We start from the raw sequence: 19,998 nt of genomic DNA, 5'->3' as shown, positions 1-19,998 counted from the left end.
TACTATTATCTTCTGAAGCAGAATATCATAGTTGTTTTAGGTCTATTTTTAAGAATGCATAAACTTAAACTTAGGAACTCAGGCATTAGAAATTAATTATGCTTGCTGGGCATGGTGGCTCACGCCTATAATCCTAACACTTCAGTAGGCAGAGGCAGGTGGATTGCTTGAGCTCAGGAATTTGGACCAGACTGGGCGACATGTGAAAAACCCATCTCTATCAAAAACACAAACAATTAGCCGGGCGTAGTGGCAGGCACCTCTTGTCCCAGCTACTCTGGAGGCTGAGGTGGGAGGATCCCTTGAGCCTGGGAGGCGAAGGCTGCAGGGAGCCAAGATTGTGCCACTGCCCTTCAACCTGGGTACAGAGTAAGACAACGTCAAAAAAAAAAAAAAAAAAAGAAAAGAAAAGAAAAAGAAAGAAAGGAAGGAAGGAAATGAAAGGAAAGGAAAGGGAAGTTAATCATGTTTTCCAGGAGTCTCCTGAGAGAATATTTCAATCATGTCTACAGACTAATTTTTAAATTAAAATTTAATATAAAATTTGTATTGTGCTGAATTCTGAGAATACTTCCTTAGTATTTAAGAAGTGAAATACTTGATTAAAACCTTACCAAATCCTGTCTCTTCCAATGGTTTTACTCTGATCTATTTTGTGCCCATTCATCCTTTCACATACCACTCAGTATAAATCTACTACATGCCAGGTCTTGTGCAAGGCAACAGTCTGGGCTACTACACAATTAAGGAATGATCCTCACCTTCAAGACATCTATAGTCTGATGAGAAAGACAATTTAACAGATAAATGTAATACAGCATCTGAAGTTCTAATAGTAAGTTTGTTCAAAGAGCTCTGGGATCACAGGGAAACAAAAGGATTAAACTTTCACTATATACTAGAGAAAATAAAGTCCAGAAAAGTTCAGAGATAAGATGGATGTGAGCTGGTTATATTCCCTCCATCCCTGTCTCCCCACCTCCAACCTGCCTTTAAGCTCTCTCCCACCATTCTATCCCTTCCACTTTTAAATGATAATACCATGTGATTGTTAAGGAGCTTTCCCATAGTAAATTTCTCTACTGCGTGATCACATTTTTTTTTAATAGGAGTTGGGGAATATCATACTTTCTGATAGTCGAAGTTACAATCAGGTTATTAATGACTTCAGAAGGAGAAATTACATTTCTACCTGCCCTAAACTTTAAGATCTGTCCTAATATCTTCTGCTTTTTCTGTAGTAAGATATATTTTGAAGATCACTCTTCTGATTAAGTCTTATTCCCTTGGCTAGGTTTCAGGTTCAATGGCATTTAGAAGACATTAACATACCATCAACCAATTATTTCATGGCATCAAAAAATTTCACATTTGCAAAGACCTTTGCTATTGACATCTCCTTTTCACCGTAACACTCAGTTTATTCTCAAAAAAACCCCATCTCACGCCTGTAATCCCAGCACTTTGGGAGGCGGATCACGAGGTCAGAAGATCGAGACAATCCTGGCTAACACAGTGAAACCCCGTCTCTACTAAAAATACAAAAAATTAGCCAGGCGTCATGGCAGGCGCCTGTAGTCCCAGCAACTAGGGAGGCTGAGGCAGGAGAATGGCGTGAACCCGGGAGGCAGAGCTTGCAGTGAGCCGAGATCGCGCCGCTGCACTCCAGCCTGGGCAACAGAGTGAGAGTCCATCTCGAAAAAAAAAAAAAATCCATAAGTTTGTTTGGGCATATGTTATTATTCCCCTTTTAGAGATGAGAAAACTAAGATTCTCCAAGTACAGTAGCAGATACTGGACTAGACTCTGTGGCTATTTTCTGTCTCCTCATGATGTCCTTCATGAACGTGCCCAAATTAAATTAGTTCCAGGACTGATCATTACTGCAGAAGGAGGGTTTAAAAACTCTAGTCAATATTTTTGAATATCTACAGGAAGTAATAGTCCTCGCACTCAAAGTATTAGAACCGTTTCTTTTCTTAAACATATATCTTATATACATGCAAATATCTGACCTATGCTTTTAATTATTTAGTGATCATAGGAAGTAAATTCTTACTTTTGATTTTAATTGAAAAAAATCTTGTTGAACAGCAATATGATTTTTCAGCTCAATAAAGGCTGAAATATCTAGCCTCAGACTTCTTTATGTGTATATGTGTGTGTGGGTGTGTGTGGCAGTTTGGGGATGCTCCGAGATTACCAAATATAATAATAATAATAGCAATTATAATTATAATGAATATTATAATAGTGAGTTAGAAAATTATTTTCTAATAAATCAATGAGTGAAAAGAAAGCCTATGTTAATATGAACTATGTGTTGTTAGACTATAGTGACCGCTGAAGAAGAATTTATATAACACTATTATCAAAAACAATTTTCTTCCACAGAAAGTTGTGTAGAAATCTACCAAGTCTCATCAAGAACAGCAGTTTCTAAAGATAAACTTTAGACACAACCCAGTGTCCCAAATGATTAGGGGACATTTGATAAAGACCAGATAAAATGAAATAAATGATAATCTTTGCAGCAAATCATGAAAACTGGCAAAGAGAAGATCAACAGCCATGTAGAGAGGCCCTATACCTTAAAGAAACTATTGACAATAACTTTTTCATCTCTAATCTTCCACCCAAGGATTTATACTTAGGCAAGTCTGAGACGTCATCTGGGAAGTTCTGGTAGCTGCCACTGAAGACTTCCCTCAGGATGAAATGACTATGATGAATTCTCTTCAATCTAAGGGGGCCTTGTCACTTCATTTTATCTCCTTGCTGCAGACGAATATGTAAAATCAGAAAATGACCTAATGGTTTATAGGTCTTAATGCTGCATTATCATGATTAGCCAAATAGAAATCGGAAAGTTGGTTGTCAAGCATAGAAACTGCATTAGTCGGCTTTTGTTGTAATAACAACCCAAAGGCTAAGGGGCATACGACCACCAATATTTTTTCCTTGCTTAGAGGTCTCAGGTTGGCTGTCGCTCTACTCAGCTCTGTACATCATTCTGGGACCCAGATAAAAGAGTAGATTCTGTCTGGGACTTGCTTTCTTTATGGCACAGGGCAAAGATGGAAGAGTTCATGCTAACCTATGGAGTCACGTTTAAAACATCTGCTCAGAACTGGTGCTATATCACATTAAGTGCTATGCTATTGACCCAACTAAGTCATAAGCCCAAGTCAACCAATGGATGGGAGAAATACCTTTGCCTTCAGGGGAGTACCCAAATCTACATGTATTAATAAGGGACGAAGGACACATTTTTATGCGTCTCTTATGGAGCAGAGGAAGCATAGCTGGGAACTGCTTATTGTTGATTAATTGCCTCCTATCTCCAAGTTCATTATTTTTGCCTTCACTATGAAAATGGATCTGGGCCCTTTAATTTCCCTTTGTCAGCAGGCACTATGTTAAAACTTCCAGTACAGGGCAATGGAAAGACATTGTAGAGTAAGCATCATCCTTCCTGGCTCCAGTGTACTTTTCTAGACAGGCTCCTGATGCAGCTTCTCTTGTTCCTGGCTCCCCTGAAGCAGACGACTTCTCTAGTCTGGCTCTTGGAGCCTGTGTAGACTTTTCAGTGTCTGGCTCCCATAGTTCAGATATCTTCTCCAGCAACTGGTTTTCTCAATGTGTCCAACTTTCCCAGCACCTAGGCTTTGAAATGCCCTTTCTCCAGCCTTTGAAAGGCCCTTTCTCCAGCATTATTTGCCGGCAGTGTGGTGGCCTCTAGGGTTTACAGCTAGGTTGCTAGTTTGCACGTAGCTTCTTCAATCCCATCTTCTACAACGTGGCAGCTTCTCTGGTGCCAGGCTCCTGCAGCACATGTAGTTTCTTTAGCACCCGACTTGTGCAGTCATGGGTGGCCAGCAGCATCCAATGACCAGCAACTTCCCCTGACTCTCCCCTTGGGCAAAAGATAACTTACCTTGAACAGTTTTCTCCCACATCCTAGACCGTAGATTTCTGGCAAGTTCAAGCAGCCCAATTTTCAAGTTCTGCTGGTGTGGCAACACAGTGACCTCTCTGCCATTCAGTGAACTGTGGTCGCACCCTTTCCAACTAGGTCTGGATCTCAGCCCTGGGGGAGTCTCTTCTTTGGGTGAAATGGAATCAGTTCATCCCTAGAAGGTAGTAGTTGAAATCCTGTATTTTTTAGCATTCTCTTTATTTCTTATGGGCCAGTTCCTTATTACTCCAACCTCCTGTTGTAGTTAATTCTTTATATTAAACTTCCCATGTTCAAATTACTGTGCAGTTTCTTTCTCTCCTGATTGGACCCAGACTGATGCAGGAACTATAATATAAGCTATCACAGAGATCTAACAAATGGAATCAATGAGATGAAACTTGCTGTTTAATGGGATAAATTAGCCTAACATATTCATTTGCACATAGGACAGGGATTCTCAAAGTCTGTTGGTTAAGGCTTCATCTTTCCTGGGCATTCCTGGATAGTTTTTTCTCCTTGTACATCTGTGTATCTGACCACACTTGATTGCCAGGATCTTTCTTAAGCTCTATGAATAGCATCAGATTATAGTCAGGCTCTTTAAGCCTCTCTGAGAACAGAATTAATTCTCCTTATTTTTCTCCACTTGATTTTGTGTTGAATTTTAAAGGACATCTAATTTTCTTTCTTTCTCCAAATTCTTGAGCTCAGCCTACTGGCTCTCTCACTTAGGCCAGTATCACATACACATTAGAAAAGACCTATGAAGAACAACATTTTAAAAAGCACCAATCCCTTAAAACTACATTGCTACATCTCTGTTCGGATAAGCTTAATAATCTATGATAACTACGAAGTTAATTGTCACAGTGTGTGTGAAGTATGTATAGAAACCCAAGGATAAAATTTGTATAAGCACTTCTGCTAAAATAAAAATCATATATCATACAAAATCATGTAAATTTTTATCATTTAAAATTTATTTTCTGAGAACCAGCACAGCAAATGTAAACCATTTTATTGGGCAAAAAAGAACCTAACTTGCACTTTATTGTTTGTTTGTTTGTTTATTTATTTTTGAGACGGAGTTTCACTCTTGTTGCCCAGGCTGGAGTGCAATGGCGTGATCTCAGCTCACTGCAACCTCTGCCTCCTGGTTCAAGCGATTCTCTTGCCTCAGCCTCCCGAGTAGCTGGGATTACAGGCACCCACCACCATGCCCAGCTATTTTTTTTTTTTTTTTGTATTTTTAGTAGTGACGGGGTTTCACCATGTTGGTCAGGCTGGCCTCGAACTCCTGATCAGGTGATCCACCCACCTCGGCCTCCAAAGTGTTGGGATTACAGGCGTGAGGCACCGCGCCCAGCCTGTAACTAGCACTTTAAATTAATATGTGAACATGTTTTTTGCAGAAGTATTTGAGACTGCAGCTATTCCTCTCAATTGAAAAATGAGGAAGTCAAATAATTATTTGAGAAAACACATAATATTTTATTTTCTTGTCTAAAATCTCCTCTAAACTGACCACTGATGTGGATAATTGATGACAATAAGCTCAACATGAATATACTGAATACAAGGTAGGTGTCTAACACTGGGATAGAACTGGGAAATCTAAGAAATGTTTTTGGGAGAGGCACAGAAACACAGCAAGCCAAATGGAAAACAAGGTTACCTTAAAGCTGTGCCTAAAAGGCCAAGTAGAATCCACGGCTGCTGTGATGTGTGATAAAGTTTAATTGCTGCTTTTGCTTTGCTCTCTTCTAGCCTCTAATTTGATATAATCTCGTATCTTACTAGATACCATAGGTTCTCTGTGTTAGCTATAAGGTTAAGAAAAGTAGTTTTTATGTGGTCATTATAACCTCTAAAAATCTTTTCCTGGCCTCTTGCACAGAATTCCAGCTTTTGAATTACACTTAAAATAATAGATTTATGCTTGTGAATTACGGCAATTACAACCTGAAAGAGACTTTGAAGATGTTCCATTCCTAATGTCTCATTTTATAGATGAGCAAATTAAGGCCCAGAGAAGTGAAGAGATATATTCTGGGTTATAGAGTTGGCGGTGAATCTGAAATCACTAAGGTTTCATAATGCCTGCGTTAGTGATCTTCATACTGCCTAAAGTCATGTGGACAAAAAAAGTGAATCTGTTTTGATATCGGAGAGTACTACTTGTAAAAATGAAGACTTGAATAGCTATAACTGAAGGAAAAAGGCTGGCCAGGGGGCTGTCTTCATGCTGTGTGTTATGCTGACAATGTGTGGCTCCTCAAGATCCCTATTTTTACCTAATTTAGGAACTATCACCCATATATGGCATATTCATCCTGATATAAACAGGAGCATCTAATTAACACTCTGAGATTCTGCGTGTGTCTCTGTGTATCTTTTAAGCAAATTTTTTTCTTTCTTTTTAAGCAAACATTCTTTTTTGTTTGCTTGCTTACTTATTTGTATATAAAGAAACTTTTTTTAAAAAAGAGAAGTTGTTGCTCACTTCTTTTTGCAAACCATCTGGCAACTTCATTTTCCAATGACATCAAACAAAAGGGAAACAGTAAATACAGTAGCAGGAGAAAAAGTAAAGACAGGTCATCTCATCAATGAAAGAACTTATTTACAACCAGATTTGAGCAGTGCTAAATATTATGCTCCAAAAGCATAATTAATAATTGAGGGGGAGTTTCCATCTTTATACTTACTTCTCATTAATTTGAAATTGACATAACTTTTGATTTAATGGGAAATAGAAACCAGCATAAAAAGAAAGTCTAGGTTCATAATGAAGATAATAAGCAGACTCTGCCAGATGGCAACATCAAAACCTATGGCAGCGCACACACAGAAATCAAGTACTAATTTTCAAATAAAAAAGGATGAATAAATAGGTCTTCATCATTTTTATATAATCATTTTTCTATAATGTTAGAAAATTTCATAAGATACATCTGGTTGGAATGTTATATTTCTGTTTAGTGCTTTTAAAGATGCACTTATTCTAGATACTGCATTTGGCATTTCTGCTATCAATAATAGATTTATTATTATTCATCATCTTACTTAAAGAGACTTTGATATGTCCCCTTTCCCTTGGGTCCATTGTGTCATCAGAATTAACTGATTCTTCCCTCTTTATACAAGTTATGGATATTAATAGCTAGGCAATTTCACTGGCCCGTAAATGGTATCCCTGTCATTTCCATGTCTTTTTGCCTTTCTATAACATCCTATGACTCATGCAGAACAACTTTCAGAAATCACATTTCCACCCTATCATTCCTCTACTCAGATATCCTCCATCAGAAACCACATTCCTATCCACTTACCTATGGGATTTACCTATTGAGTTGAAGCTATCCTCTGTCTAGCCCCAATAAATCATCCACTAGGTCCCTGAATATACTCTTTGCCCTATCCAATAAGTTTTCTATTTCCAGAATATGCAATTAAGCCATTTTTCAAAATGCTCTCTACTAAATCCTTGAGTTTTAAACATTTTGCTTTTAAAAAATTTCCAAACATGTTTAAAAAACATGTTTGGAAACCTGTGTTAAACAAAGTGAAATGGTTCCCTTTTTGCCTGATTTAAGAGAGCTTTAGCATGTAGTGCTCTCCAAAATTATTTGACCATGGACCCTTTTTCATGAAGCCAAATGTTTGATACAGTGTGTTTATATGCATACACATATGCATATTTATGTATTAAAATCTATTTATCTAAATTAAAAGCTTCAGAAGAATTAAATGTATGATTATCATATAATCCAGCAATTCAACTCTTAGGTATACACCCAAGAGAAATAAAACTTATCTACACACAAAACTTGCACATGAATGTTTATAGTAGCATTAGCCATAACAGCCAAAAGGTGGAGACAATCCAAATGTCCATGGATCCAAAGGATCATGACAAATGGATAAACAGAAAGTGGTATGTTTATACAATGAAATATTATTTGTCCATGAAAAGGAATGAAGTACTGATACAACATGGATGAACCTTAAAAACATTATGCTAAGTGAAAGAAGCCAGTCACAAAACATTGCATATTATATAATTCCATTGATATAAAAGTATAGAGAAATCTATCGAGACAAAGGGTACATTTGTGGTTGCTTAGGGCTATGGGAGTGATGGGAGTGGAGGGAAGTGATCCTAAAATGTATAGGGATTCTTTTTGACATGATAAAAATGTTCTAAAATCTACTGTAGTAATGACTGCATATATTTGTGAATATACTGAAAACTTTTGAACTTTACAATTTAAATGGATGAAATGTATGGGCTGTGAATTTTATCTCAACAAAACAGTTTCTTAAAATGTTTCAGAATTACAGGCACCACATTTCACACCATTTTGTATCCCTTCTCTATGGCTGCATTATAATTAGCAAATGCTTAATTATTATCTGACACATTGCAAGAATGAGCTGACAAAAGCCTTTTTACCCAGTATGGTCGCTGGATCAGCATCATCGCAAATCCCAGAAGTCTGCTAGAAATGCAGATTCTTAGGCTGATCTAACACCTGCTGAATCAGAATCTGCATTTTAACAAGATCTAAGGTGATTCATATGCACATTAAGTACTGAACTGTAGTATCTTATAATTGTTGAGTACACTAAGCTTTTACACAGCTATTTTGCTTTCTCATGCCTTAGGGTTTTTTATGGGGATTAAATAAATTCACTTTTAATAAAGACAGCATCTAATGAATTATAATTAACCTAATTTTCCTAGCTGCAGTTTTAATTTGTTTTCCAAAGCTCAGTCAGGCCACCAAAATGTGATGATTATTTAAAATAAAAGAAGTGATATAAAAGTAAATAGATCAGTGATTTAAATACAGAAAAATAAATATAAAATAAATATATTTAAAAATAAATATAAATATATGTTATATATTTATGCAGAAAATTTAATTACAAAACATTTGAATACAGAAAAATAAATATAGATATAAATATATTTTAAAGTAAATACAAAAATAAATAGATCACTGATTTAAATACAGAAGCTTCCATTTCGCTTGTTCAAAGTTATACAACAGATGATTTTAAATCAACTTATTTTCTCACCAATGAAAAGCAATTTATAAACAACTTTTTTCTTATTCTTGTCTACATTTTTTGATGGATTGCCACAGGGGTCATCTTAGTCATGCTAAAAAATTATTAAATATAAATGAAGCAGAGAAAAGACATTTTGTTTGCACATATCATCTAGATGGTTTATGCTATTGCTGAGACCGCTATAAGATTTGAAGTGTCCCACTTCAGTAAGCTTGTCAGAACTAGAGAACTTTATAACTTAGAAACATGTGTTTGATACAGCATAAAGTATGTATGTATAAAATGCATTCCTTTACATGATTATTCTTGTCTCTCCTCTCTCCTGCCCTTCTCCCCGACCTCTCATGCCCACACAGACAGAGAAACCTAGGGTATCTTAGTTCTGCTCTTCTCTATCCCAACCCTGAAATGGGAGTCACTAGGACCCAGTGCCAGTCTGAGATCAACCAAAGCTAACACCTGTTCCCTTCCTGTGTGTGTTCCTAGCCAGCAATGACCTCCTACAGTATGCGGTTCCCTTCAGGTGGTCTATTACTTGAGTATTTTCAAATGGTTTTATACAACATTAACTGCTTTTCTCATTCTGCAAGATAGACTTAAAAAATCATATTTGAATGACAATAATTAATTTATAATCAATTACTCTGTGTATTTTGATAAATAATCACAAAAGCCTGTGATTTCATACAATGTTAGAGACCTGCTATCTCCCTTATTAAAATGAGAATAACACTTTTTAGAAAAGTTCTCCAGATTCTTTTCATATATCTTTCCTATTTATAGGAAATGTGAAATATAAGACATTTGTATTTGTAATAGCACAAAGAATTCCGTATGTTTACAATATTACTATTCTTAGGAATATACTCTTATCAATGAGATACTCACAGAGAAGATATAAACTAAAAATACAAATAAATATGCATACTCTCAGAAGGTTGGGTTTACCAGTAATACATGTGGAATACATGCATCAAATGCATCCATTGGGACAAATAAAATGAATGGTATACTTTTATTATGATCTAAATTAAATTCAAGGAAGTACAGACCTGGCCTGTTAACAAACTAAGAATTGGAATTAATAATAAAAACAGAAAATTAACTTGAATTTATGAACTACAGTATATAGTTTTTTTCAGAAATGAGTACCTTCATTTCTTTCTATGTTATCATATGCTGAGGGTGACTGGTCATTAGAAGGCCACTAAAAATACAAACACATGAAAGTCAATAGCAGCAAAATAACAAATCAATTTTAACTGACTTATTTCCTGATTAAAAATCACACATATGTATTCATAGGCTCCCTTAATAAGTCCTTATTGCAAGAAAAATAAGTATCCATTACTTAAAAATTGATGAAGGAATTTCTTATAGCAAGAAAATTAAAAAGTCAGTCATCCATAACTACTTTTATGATAGTAATAGAAAGGAATATGGATCTTGTAAGGGCAGGAACCAACCCTCTACATTTTAGAAGTCTAAAAGGATCATGCTTTAGAATACAGGATCATACTGATCTTTTGGTAGGTATGATTTCATAATACAAAAAATACCTACAAGGTAAACACACATTTGAAGAATTCAAGACAGGATGCATCAGTTGGAAAATATTTCTGGGAAGCAAATATAATAATACAATCTTTTAAAAATATCAGCTCATTTTTAAGACTACTAAACAGAGAAACTAAAAAATAATTGTGAATGAACCTAAAAGTTTTATTCTTCAGAATACAAAATATTTTATGCTTCCCAATTTACAGTAAAATTTAAGGACCATGAGCCAAATTTTGATAAGGAGGTATCTTGCTGCTCACCACGTTCAGACACCTTCACACAGCCATTTGCCCTGATTGGCTGCTTCTGCTGCATTGTTTTTGTAGTAAGAGTGACATGGGCTGCTGAGGCAATAAGAAGCCTTTTGATGTCTTGCTTGTCAGCCACAGACCTCTAAGACCTAATTTTTTTTCTCATCTGCCTCTTTTGGCACTACCTATAGAAGCCATAACTGCCATAAATCTGCATGTCCCTAATGAAATCTGCTAAGTAAGCCAGCTCATCTTGGGGAATCTGTATCAGCTCTAGTCTCTTCCAGCTCCTCTCACTTCTAGATACTCTGTTGACTACAGTTAAATGTTAGCTGAAAGCTGAGGTGTTGAAGCAGTTACTCAGAATTATTGGGGAAGAAATGATGGACTTTATTTAAAAGACTGGCTTAAATATAAATAAAGTTGATTTCCACTTTCATAACAGAGTTTCAGATTTGAATTATATGTGTTTTCACTCTAGTCTAAAAGACACATATATTTAAGAATACTCTCAGAAATTTCTGCAAGGAATGTCTTGGGAACGCAGTAGTAGCTTTGCTGTTAAAATCCCAGATGCCTTCCAGTGTCAATCAAGAGACACAAGAGATAGCAGGACAAGTCATATTGAGCAGAACTCCACTAGGGAATTTTATTAAGGAAATTAAAGAAATGGAAGGTTGGTTGTTCAGTCCCAGGGCTAAGTGATTAGTGTCTGTCCCGGTTCCTTGCAGCCCATTTTGATTCAACAGTGGGTTATCTTTTTCTCCTCTTAATTCTCATAGCACTTTGCTTGTGCCTGCCTTATGTTTACTCCTGCTATCTTACACTATAGCTGTTTGTGTATCCATCTAATCTCCTTTATTGAACTGCAAGCTCCTGGGAGAGAAAAAGGTAATATTGCACATTTTTTTAAATCTTCAACAACAAATAGCATAGGAGGTAATAAAAAAAACTGGGGAGAAATAAAATTTCCTAAGCATTAGGCAAATATAAAGTGCCACTATTTTGAGGGGATACAATAACAAATTCATGTTGCCTGCCTGAATTTTGAATTAATTGAGATCTAATTCAAAATAGGCATATGGAGGCAAAATATCCATTTTATTGTTGTTAAAGTTGAAACTGGATAAGAGAATTTAAGGGTGCAGCAACAATGGGCTTCCCAAAAATGCATGCAGAATTAGACAAACTCTCCCACTTGGTCCCAGGTAGATGGAAAACCTGTCTTCCTCATGTGGGGTCCTGGCCTGGTGAAACTTAACATTTAAGCAGAGAAGCAGACCAGAATGGTCACTTTTTGCAGACATTTGCAGGCCCCAAAGAGAAAATATGAATGTGAGCTAAACTCAACAGACCAATTTATTTCCCCAGACTCACCAGTGAGGTATTTTCACACCTCTTCTCTTGGGAAGAAGGGACTGGGAGATGTGGGGTGCAGACAGAGGTCAAGAATGTTACTAATAAACAATCCCTCTTTAGGTGAGCACGAAACAGGGGAAAGAAGGTTTTCCTACCATCAAGATGCTTTCAAACTACATCTCATTTGATCTTTCAACCTATATAAGGCTAAGTATTATTATTCTGGTTTTATAGATGAAGGGAAAGCCCATAGATATTAAATAACTTGCTCTAAGTCTCACAGCTAGTAAATGTTAGAGTCAATATTTGAACCCAAAATTTGTGCTCTTTGTTTGACATGGAGCACAGTGTAAGGGTCTGATACGTACTTGGTGAATAAGAAGAAGAAAAACTCTGAATACAATTATGAATCAAGTAGATAAATCCCCCATATTTTAAGTGGTTCAAGCCTTTTAAATGTAGTTATTCTGTATTGTGAATGTGTTTCTATAAATTCAAAATGGACAATCTTTAGTATATGTGGATAGACTATATTGGATTTTTTTCAAATTATTCTTCATCTGTATAAATTTCAATAGCTGGCAATTCCAATAGTTGACTACTCCAATAGTTGGCTAGCTCTTTGAGGCCAGGGAACTGCTATTACTTTGCATGCTCCATAACACCAATAGAAAGAGGTACAGAGTTCCTTTATAAGTGACTATTAAGAGAAGCAACATGCAGAAGTAGAAAAATTCTTCATAATGATTTCAAGTTTTCTTAATAAACTCAAAATAAATATGCATGCGTATGTGTGTATATATATCATATTTTATTCTTCAAGTGCCAATGGACTATATTTGGCACAATAAGTGTTTTTACTAAGTTGAATAACTACACATTAGTGTGCTGTGTGTGGAGAATTACTGATTATTTAAGTGTCTCTGAACTAAAAAGAAAATAAAACACACAGGTTTAAACTTAAACAGGAGCAATATAGGTGACACATAAGGAACGCTTTCCTGATCACAAGAGTTATTAAATAGACATCCTGCCTTGGAGATCTCTAATACTAGGGTAAACAACTAGCTGGTTTAGATACCATGCTGCTTGGAGGCAAACAGCTAGACTGAGTGAACTCTCAAAGAATATAATATAATTACTTGACTTTCATGTAAAATATCACACAATCATTTTATATTCAGGATGCTTAATGATACTGAAACTCTGTGAAGAAATAAACCATATTTTGTACTAATCTGGTATTCTCAAATTACCCAACACAGTGCTGAACATACAGTAGTTACCCAATAAATGTTTACTGACCAGATTGATTTTTCAATGAAGAATAATGACAAATGGGAAAGGGGGAACTGGATTCTGTTCTTTGCTTTACAAATAAATTGTCTAGGACTTGGAGGAAATCAGTCAATCTCTCAGGGTCTTAATTTCCCTCCTCTGACAATCATGGCTTCTATGAGTTGAGGGCCTCTCTACCCCCACAACACTGTGACCCCACAGTCAGACTAGTCTGCATCTGGTTCATGCTGCCCATCAACCACATCAAAGGGAAAGGACACTGGGTAACAAATAAGAAAGTTTGGCTTCTGGTGTCATTTTGCTCATCAACTAGCATCGTTAGCTTGTCCAAATCATTTAATCTCCCTGGAATTCCAACTATAGAAGCCTTTTGGAAGCTCAAATATTCTGTAATTCCACCACTGTGGTATGCTGAATTATATTCTCTGTTTATTCACTTAATTATTTCCAATACGCTTTAGAAAAAAAGATCCAAAATATCATTAAAATTACTTTAAAATATTTTATCAATTAAACAATATGCCTTTATCAATGTATAGTATATGTTCATTTATTTCTCTCAAATAGAAGAATTTATCTCAAATGTCCAAACAATGTTCACTGCCTTTGTAAGTTAATTTATTAGAATGTATAGTAATATTAGTTACCATTTCATTTAGAAAATTTCTTTGACACCACAAGATTACCATGCTTGAATAGCCACACTACTTACACTGTGGCACCAATAATTTAGACAAGCCATATGAAGAAACTTTTAAGAAAGCTGAAAGTAAGCCAAAAGTCTTTGATTTGCTTCATAGAAATAAAAAAATGTGACTTTTCCCTTTCAAATGACTTATCAGCAAATATTTACACTGAGACCTACTGATAACCAAATAGTTTAACTAGTCAAACTTTAAGTGACAATTCCAGCATGATTAGAATCTGTAGATAAGGAAATGAATAAAATGAATAAAAGCCATATTGACTGTATGCTTGTATGTTTGAAAGGATGATGGTATTCATTTATTCAATAAGCATTTATGGAATTCCTCTACATGCTAGACAACTGTGTGCTGGGGATGAAAAAGTGATAAGACATGGTTCTTTCCCAGGAGATATCCCCAATCTAATTGACAGCATAAATGTGTAAATAAGTACAGTGCTCTGTAAGAAATTATGGAACAGAGGTATTAGTGTATATAACATGAAAGGGAAGAGAGTGTAACTAATGGGCCTAGAAATAAGGAACAACAGATTTAGACCTTCCACAAGGACCCCAGATGCTGGATTCAGATATGGAATATAGAAGGCTTATATGTTAAATAGCAAAAGAAAAGAATATAACTTTAAAAATGAGCATACATACAGAAAATAATCTATAAATTTGAGAAAAATGAGATTTCTAAAACATAAAGTTAAATGGTTGAAATCTGAAGCAGTATAATCAGAATTACAGAAGAAGGGGATGTTTAGCAACATTCTGACCTCCATCCACTAGATGCCAGTGGCACCTACTCCCCTCAGTTGTAAAAATCAATAGTGTCTCCAAACATTGACAAGTGCCTCTGGGGGACAAAATCACCCCAGTTGAGAGCCACTGCCATAAAGAACATACGAGAAACAAAAATTACTGGCCTATTTCACTCATATTTGTGGATACAACATCCTAAACAAAATAATAGAGAATTGACTTTAATAGCAAATAAAATGATGATACCAGTCGGATTTTTTCTGAAATGCAATTATAGTGCATATTTGAAAATCTGTAAAAATAATCACTCACACTAGCAAATGAAAGAAATTTACGTCCTTTCAATAAACATATATACATATACATATAAATATGCACATATATAGATCTATGTTTATATGTGTGTGTGTGGTGTGTGTGTCTGTGTGTGTATGAACCAGCAGTTTCCAATTTTTTTGGCACCAGGGACCAGTTTTGTGGAAGACAATTTTTCCGCAGACTGGGGTAAGGGGGATGGTTTTAGGATGATTCAAGTGTATTACATTTATTGTGCACTTTATTTCTATTATTATTACATTGTGATAGGTAATGATTATACAACTCAATGTAATGTAGAATCAGTGGGAGCTCTGAGCTTGTTTTCCTGCAACTAGACAGTCCCATCTCGGGGTGATGGGAGACAGTGACAGATTATCAAGCATTAGGTTCTTGTAAGGAACAGAAAATCTAGATCCCTTGCATGTGCAGTTCACAGTAGGGTTTGCATTTCTATGAGACTCTAATGCCATGGCTGATCTGACAGAAGGTGGAGCTCAGGTGGTGATGTGAGTGATGGGGAGGAACTGTAAATACAGATTAAGCTTTGCTCACTCACCCGCCGCTCACCTCCTGCTGTGTGGCCCAGTTCCTAACAGACCATGGAGCAGTACTGGTCTGTGGCCCGAAGTTTGGGGATCCTTGACACACGCTATGTGTATATTTGAATATCTCCCACAGCATCCAGTGGAAGACATTTTTTTCCCTTCATTTGCTTCTTTAATCTATATCTTGTAAGAATCAATCTGCATGTGAATCAGAAAACATTCTTTAGATTCAGTGCTATGCCTGAAAGAAGGGGATGCCAGTGAAACTGAGCTAATCAAGAGCCTTCTCCACAAGTTTATACCTCTTTAGAGAAAAAGTTAAAGAGTAAGATTAACTAACAAGATTGTTTATAAATGTTTAAATTCTGTCTACTTAAGGGCAGACTCTAGATTTATTATTTATTATTTTAGAGACAGGGTCTCACTCTGTTGTCCAGGCTGGAGTGCAGTGGTGTGATCACAGCTCACTGCAGCCTTGAACTCCTGGACTCAAGTGATTCACCTGCCTCGGCCTCCCAAAGTGCTGGAATTATAGGCGTGAGCCACCATGCCCAGCCTAGATTTATTTAAATAGTACAACAAATGCCCATTAAAATGCTGGTTTCTATATTTTAAAAAGCAATTCAAATAAGTCAAATTCAATTTATATTAATGCAAAGTAAAAGTATTTTTAAATGACTGTTTAATTCAATGCTGTAGCATTCAACTAAATGGCCTTTGAAACCAACTGACCTCTACTGTTACCAGCCAGTAAATAAATATGAATGACTCATTTCTACATTCACATGAATGTTCATTTGCAGTGGCTTTAGAATGCACTGGATTTCAAAATGATCTCTATTCTATTTTATTTAATCATGTATATAAATAAACCTAAGATGATTGCATGTTCAACAATCAAGGAAGCTGAACCTCTAGCAGTACCATCTCCAGCAAATAGTCACTTAAGGAAATGAAAAGAAAAAAGGATTCTAACATCAATGACACTGACAGAAGAGGTTCGTTGCAGGTGAGCTGCTCTACTCCATACCACCATCCCTAGTCCTGGGCAAGTAGGAAGTCAATGTTATCTCATTATATCAAACTCTGGATTCTTGATTATCATACTCTTGATTCATACAAATACCGACCTTAATTGTATTCAGTTTGTACAAATGGACTCAGCTAAATAAAACCATGGAAATCATTTCTCTAAATACCTCGTCACTTATATGAGTGACCATGAGTAACTAACTTCAGTTAAAATAGGAGATAAGTGAAAGTAAATGAACTAGTGGGTGCAAAGTCTAACATGCCTTATTAGCCTAATAGCTATTATAAAAATAATTATTATACCCAACAATGGCGAATTGCTGTGATAGGTGCTTCAAATATATCTATAATAATGACGATGATACAGCAATAATAATACTCAAAGAGAAATAAATAGCTTGTTGCCTGTCAGATGAAGGGAGGGTTCATGAAAACACTATTCTCGTAGTACAGATCATGTTGTCTTCAGTGGTCATCATCCCACTTTTACCTTGAACACAATGCAGTCCTTGACTCTTCTTCTGAGATTGAATCAGTACTGGGATCACCACTGCTAAATAATTTCATCCAGAAATACAGAATTTATTGCACTTGAATGAATAAAGAGCCTGGGTGAATTTAGGGTTTGCCTTTGTGAATTTACACTTTTTCAGGCAGAGGATGCTTCCTGGGAGAATCCTGTCCCAGGAAGGTCCAGACATAGTTGCCTTTAAACATCTGCTGGCTCTCTACCTGGAGCCCTTCCTATTGCTGCCTGCACAAGCCTTGCTGGGAGGGAATGATAAAGGGAAACTGATACATTTTCCAACCTACTCACACCTACAATTTGTCTTGCCTTTGGTAGTCTCAATGAAACCCACAGCCCTAGCCTCGGGTGCCTTCAGTGGGGATATTTTTTGTTTGTTTTGTTTTCTCTTACCAACTTATCTGTATATGCCCCATCAGGAATGAACTTTGTTAAGGGAAATAAAGAATGTGATTTTTTTAAGATCAATGATAGAACATAATTAGAATAAATGCTTTTCTACTGTCATCTTAAAACAAACAAACAAAGATGCCTGACCATATAAAATTCTCAGGCATTTTAGTAATATGGCCAGATAGAAAAAATTCAGAAAGGACAGTTATAGGACTTGGTAATAGTGATCCTTTTAATCTATTATGTTCCCTTTCAGAAATTAAGAGAAGAAAGCAATCTCTGTCCCCGATTACATTCCCAAGACAGGCAGCAACTAAGTTCATAAATGAGAATACCACTTAGAGTTATCGTTTGAGCACCACCCTTTATGCTAAGTGCTTTAAATGCATTATCTTATTTAATTCTCACAGCAACTTTTGTGGTTTAGAAACCACCATTATTCTAAATATTATCAATGAAGGAAGAGTCTTAGCAAAATAAAATAACTTGCCCATGGTAACACAAATCATAAGTGACAGAACTAGGTCTCAAACACATGTCTCTTTGAATCCAATGCACTTACCGCATGCTATAATGCCTTAAAATACCACTTTGTAAGGCTTGGGCTTATGTTTCAATCTTTGCTTCTAATCAGTGAGCTCCTTCAGGACATAATTTATTTCTCATTAATTTTTATATCTCCAGAGCATGGAATACTGCCTGATACAGAGCAGGAACTCAGTGATTGTCAAATGAATAAAATGATGAATTAATAAATAAAGGAAGGAATTAATTTTAAAAGGAAACAGAAAATTGAGGTTTGTGCAAAAAGCTAATTCTATACCAAGAATATTATTCCTGTGGTTAGTTTTGTGCCCCTCCATTTACACTGTAGCAATATATGAGTATTTTATGATAAGTATCATTTTTACTTTAGAATTAAATGAAATGCTTTAAAAAATATGCACTTTACCCAGGGATTTAAATGAATGATTGAAATTCCATAATCAGAACATGACATAACCAAACCAGCATATAATCATATGTTTCCCAAAAGAAGCTACTTGAAATGTTCTTAGGGTTACAATATTGTAATCTAGACATGAGAAGAAGATCTGTGCTCTTGACAACATTCAACACAGGCACTTCAACTGGCTCTGGATAAAAGACAAACCTCCTCTTTTGCATTACATAGATGTTCTCTCTTTCCTTATCAGTAAGCAGACAGTCCTAACTGTTACCTTCACATGCTTTGCCATCTTCCTCCAGCTTCTGGCCAGGTTGACATTTGCGGTAATAACTGCCAACTGTATTACAGCATCGATCTTGACAGCCACCATTGTCAATGGTACATTCATTTATATCTGCAAGTGAATAGTCAAACAGAATTAGCTTCCTGTAACTAGACATACAAAAAGAAACTTCGGTGGCTCTCTGTTAAAAATGAGCCATCACAGAATGACATCATTATTTAACCTTGGATTAAATGAAATAAAACAATATTTCATTTTAATTAGAATGAATGCACTCTAATTTTGATGTGAAGAAAGAGAAGTCATAATCTTGGTATCTGAAATATGACTTTTGAACAATAAACTAAGGTCTTTTCTAGTCTTATGGATTTGGGAAGCTTATGGTACAGACCCAGAAATTTCACATACAATCATCTGAGGATGAAATTGAGAACAATGGGAGAAACTAAACTAAGGTCAGGACACTAGGCCACCAGCTTACCCATTAAATATGTTGTTATTGGCTTCTCAAATAATTATTGGCTACCCACCACTATATATATGCCATTGTAGTGGACAGTGTGAGAAAGGTAAAAGGGTATTCCCATGGTTTCCAAAGTTTAAAATGTAGCTGGAGTTGAGGACTAAACAGAAATGTGATTTGGTTGAGTCCATATACAGGATATGCCCACAGACCACTCCTAAGCCTGTGGCCATAAGTCATCTTTACAGACAGGGCTCAATTTTATGTATTCATCCAATCCAGTTAACAATTGGCGAGTATTCCAATCCATCTTCGAGTTTGATAGTGGCCTGTGAGGTGGCTTGATTATGGTTCTGCTCAAATGAGGTACCTCTTCTGCATGTTGACTAGCTAACTTGATAGATCCTTGCCTCATGAGGTGAGTGTGGCTGGAAGAGGGGATGGAGTAGACAAGGAGGATGTATGGAGGGGCAGGGAAAAATGGGAGAAAGAGGAAAAGGGAGACAGAGAGAGACAGGGAAGGGAGA

General features: G+C 36.1%; 1 pseudogene; it reads right to left on the bottom strand.

Moving 5' to 3' along the window:
* Nucleotides 1-19,781, bottom strand: part of LOC100591250 — a 164,725-nt pseudogene extending 144,944 nt beyond the window's left edge.
* Between the last annotated feature and the right edge of the window lie 217 nt (nucleotides 19,782-19,998).

This window comes from Nomascus leucogenys, chromosome 11, assembly GCF_006542625.1.
Source record: "Nomascus leucogenys isolate Asia chromosome 11, Asia_NLE_v1, whole genome shotgun sequence".
NCBI lineage: Eukaryota > Metazoa > Chordata > Mammalia > Primates > Hylobatidae > Nomascus > Nomascus leucogenys.
The sequence above is the reverse complement of the archived record's forward strand: the minus strand, read 5'-3'. Positions and strand labels throughout refer to the sequence as shown.